Source organism: Rhagoletis pomonella, unplaced genomic scaffold, assembly GCF_013731165.1.
Source record: "Rhagoletis pomonella isolate Grant_MI unplaced genomic scaffold, Rhpom_1.0 Rhpom_scaffold_00009, whole genome shotgun sequence".
Taxonomy (NCBI): Eukaryota; Metazoa; Arthropoda; class Insecta; order Diptera; family Tephritidae; genus Rhagoletis; species Rhagoletis pomonella.
Window position 1 is genome coordinate 10,097,763 of NW_023458563.1, and position 4,601 is coordinate 10,102,363.

The window sequence follows — 4,601 nt, forward strand, 5'->3', positions numbered from 1 at the left end:
TATATGTATGAAGTTAAGGCCTAAGTTCCAACCTAGCCATGGGCGTTGCTACATAGGGGCAGGAGGGAACCTTGGAAGTTTACCTTCTATGAAGGTATACAATACTAAGAAATGGCAGCTGAAAACAAAATTCTGTACCCGGTAGTAAAATGTGCTTTACAATTGCACTTACATAGCTCTGCCGTGTACAACTTGCAGAATTGAAAGGTCGTTTAGCACACTAAAAGCTCAGTTAGTCTAAACTTAATTTCTTTAACTTAAGTTAACTTACCGTAAGAAATTGGTGACTATTACTCGTCACGTCAACTTCTTTTGTTAACATTTTACTATTCTTGTGTGTTCCTCTATTAGCGTTTTTGTTGAAATGAACTTTTTCAATAATGAAAATGTTACGAAAAAGGAAATTGTGTGCCATGTTCTCAAGTCTTGTACAAATGTGCAAAATATGCAAGATGCGTTCACTAGGCCGGGGGAGATGGTGCTGGCATATTCATCCAATAAACAGGGATTGGTCAAGTGGAGGATACCAGCAAAAGGTGTTTGCCAGAATCAAAGAAATGGGGGAAGACCAACTTTTTGGGCACACAAGAATGACCAGATCGGTGTATGATTTGCTATTGAATCTGGTTGGTAATTCATTGCACAAACCTAAACAGCGTGTTGACATCGAGGAGCAAATTTCTGATGTATTGTGGAACGATTTTCCGTCATCCCTTGTCAAAGCGTATTTCTCTGACTCTTCTGTGAGTTTATTAATGTCTTCTTTTGGAATTAGTATAATATTTTCCTTTTAAATAACCAAGGCACATGGCATATGGAGAACCTATCCAAACGATCGCATGGAAACATAACCTTGGAAAGACAACCGTACGTAACAAGGCCGTATTTAGGGGGGGTTACAAATTTAGAAACTTTGAGTTTTATGGATTTTATTGTAGTGTGAACTACTCCTTCATTAAAAATTAATAAAATTTAAATAAAACTAAAGTTGTAAAAAAATTGAAAAAATTACTGTTCGATTTTCCCTCACTGTATATGTATACATATATAGGCATATTTATAGTCAAAATTTATTTGGTACTTAAAAGTTAGTTGTAGCTTGTAGACCCAGGTTTTAATGGGTTATGTGTTAGAAAACCTACAACTAACCTTAAGTGTCAACTTAATTTTGACTATGAATAAGTCCCATAGAGTTATATTATAGTTGTATGTACGTATATATCCACTTAGAGTAGTATTTCGTCGTATAAGAATTGATTTGGTGTACGTATACATATGTGTATTCTAAGGTGACGATTTGTACTACCATATTCCAGTAATAATGAACACAGTACATGATAAAAACATTAGAAGGTAAAATCATTGGGCGCGTTTCTAAGACGTAGCTCTTGTTAAACTGTTCAGTGTTTGTTTTAGAAACGCATAGTTGAGTAGTTCCGCTCATCTCAACGGTTGTAGATTCGACGCCATTTTTTCCACCATAAAATTATTTCGGTACTTGAACTCAACAAGTTAAGTCAAAAATGATTTTTCCCTTCCGTCAGATTTCATGGTAAATTCAAAAGCAAAAATATGAAGCTGGGTATAAATAATATAAATTACACGTGTGTATTTGAAATAAATGGAAAATTCGTGGACTTATAACCATAAATATGTATGTTAGTACCCTGCAGTACGGGGGAGTGACTACAGGACTGCCGAATCGGTAGCTACCTGACAAACACCGTCAATTACCGACCGACTACTTGCAGTGTATTTTATCGATTACTTTTACAAGGCAAGGCCCTAGGCGTAGTCACCATCGGCTCTCTCTGCACTACCGGGAGTTACTAAAGTAGTCACTTGCTTGATTTATGGGCGCCCTCTGTCGTAGTTTTTCGCTATTCGCTATTCGCCAAAATATCAGGAAAATTGGGATCCCGGGATGTCGGGATATTTTTTAGGTAGGTTAGGATTTATCCCGGGATTCAAATTGAGTCATATATATTATTAATATGAGTAAAGATTCAATATCTGAAAGCATTTAAACATACCATTAAATAAAACCATTTAAAATTTACGATAATCTGATTGTAAAACTCATATTTTGCTAGCTTAGAGTGAAAAGTTGCTAACTTCACTTTTAATGAAAAATCATATTTTGATATAGGAGGCTAGATAAATTAGAATTGCATCGTTTCGAAAAGGGTAAAGGTCCTTGTTTTATGTTTTCTCGTTTATATTCAATGAAAGGAAAATTTGCTAAGGCCATAAAAATAACCGAAAATTCGATAAGGCCAAAAAAGCTCAAAATCTTTTAATAAATATCGGTTCGATTCGTATGGAGATTCGCTTTGCTTTAAACAGGCAAAATGTTGTATTCAAAGTTTTGCGAAATACTTGAAGAAAATGGCTATACGAAGTTTTTTCCTCTCCTGTACAATTTTTAAATTGGGACTTAGCAACTCTACGCTAGCGATATTTATTAAATCAGACAAATTTTAAAGTAAAACATTTTTTTTTAATTGTATTTAAAAAAACCATGTGATTGAGGAACGTATACATCACAAATAATAATGTAAATACCAGGTATTTTTGAAAGTGACGATTTTGCCTTTTTTCGAAATTCACTAGAAATTTTGAGGGTGTACGAGTCAATCGGATCTCAGAATCGGATTCAGCGGGTCGAAATACATGTTGGTTGTTGTTGTTGTTGTTGTTGTAGCGGCTACAACAACCTCGCCCAGGACGGTTGGTATCTCAGTCGTTGTCGTCAAGTTCCACTAACGGCAACCCTAGGAAGCGTGCAGCTTCTGTGGGGTTTGTCCACAGGGACGAGGCCGTTAGGGTTGTCGGGTTTTCCGGGCATGCGAAGAGATGTTTCGAGTCATGTGGGGTCTCTCCGCATGCCGGACACTCATTCGGCACATCCTCATTCAACCTACTCAGGTAGGAGTTCAACCTGCTGCAGTAGCCGGAGCGAAGTTGCGCAAGTGTTGTGCGAGTCTCCCGAGGCAGATGAAGCTCCGTCTCGTCTATGTCCGGGGGTGGTATGCCTAGAATGGCATTCACAGGTCTAGAGTCTACATAACTCGAGACTGAGTCCCTGTGAATGCCGTTCAGGGCCTGTCTGTAAGCTATCGGGTCCCGAGGTTGCTTGATGAACCTCTGGACTTCGTCTGTCAGTTCATATAGATGCCTCCTGACGTGCCTAGGCGAGGGCTCCTCTGCAAGCAGCTGTCTGCTTGGGTGGCCACTTCTGTGGCTCCCGATCAGGAACTGCTTGCAGAGCATTATATTGTGCTCCTTTACGGGGAGCATTTGCGCCTCGCCGCGTAGATGGTGTTCAGGCGACATCAGGAGGCATCCTGTCGCTGTCCTGAGTGCGGTGTTCTGTACAGTATGTAGCTTCGTCCACTGCGTCCTACTAGTCCCTGGCGACCACACTGGCGCTGCGTAGTTCAAAACCGGCCGACCTATTGCCTTGTATGTTGCCAGCAACGTTTCTTTGTCTTTGCCCCAAGTACTGCCGGCTAGCGACTTGAAGACCTTGTTGCGGCTCTGTACTTTATTGACAATAGCGGTTGAGTGCTCAGAGAAGGAGAGCAGGCTGTCGAATATTACTCCGAGTATTTTGGGGTTATTCACCGTCGGAATTGGTGTGGCATCGACGTGAATCCCCAGCGGTAGCCTGACCTCCTTCGTCTAGGTTGTGAACAGGGTCGCGGAGGATTTCGTAGGGGAGAGGGCTAGACACTTTGCAGTGAAGAAGCGAGAAAGTTCGGAGAGATAGCCGTTTACTTTCGAACACAGGTCATCAATTCCATTCCCAGTCGCCATGATCGAGCAATCGTCGGTATAAGAGACAATCGAGACTCCCTCTGGTGGTTGAGGGAGCTTTGAAATGTAAAAGTTAAACAGTAGCGGGGAAAGGACACCACCCTGAGGAACCCCCTGTTTTATTTTTCGCTGTTTACTCGTTTTGTCTCTAAACATTACCGAATGTCGACCACTCAGATAATTTGCCGACCACCGTTTGAGCCTCTGTGGGAGAGAGGAGGACTCTATATCTTCTAGTAGCGTGGAATGGCAGACGGTGTCAAACGCCTTTGACAAGTCCAACGCTACTAGAATCGTTTTCTCACAGGGACGGTTTCGGTTAAGGCCACGAGTTATCTGAGTGTTTATGGCGTTAAGTGCTGTTGTTGTACTGTGCACTTTACGGAAACCATGCTGATGCTTCGCTGGGGTCAAGTGGTTTGTGAAGTACGGGAGTAGCAACGCCTCGAGTGTCTTCGCTACCGGGGAAAGGAGTATTATCGGACGATAAGAATCTCCTTTGTTTGCAAGTTTCCCCGGTTTGAGTAGTGGGACCACTCTCCCCACCTTACAGATGTCTGGGATGATGAGAGTGGCCATTGACAAGTTGAGGACCTCCGTTAGGTACGCTACCCCCGCAGGACCCAAATTTTTCAGCATCAGCATGCATATTCCGTCGGGACCCATGGCTTTGGAGGCTTTCGCCTTCCCGATGGCCACTTGAACTTCACCTCAAGTGAAAGCAAGGGGGCACAGGTTGTTGGCAGTTTGTGCAGCCTTCTGGTCACTCGACGCTTGGCTTT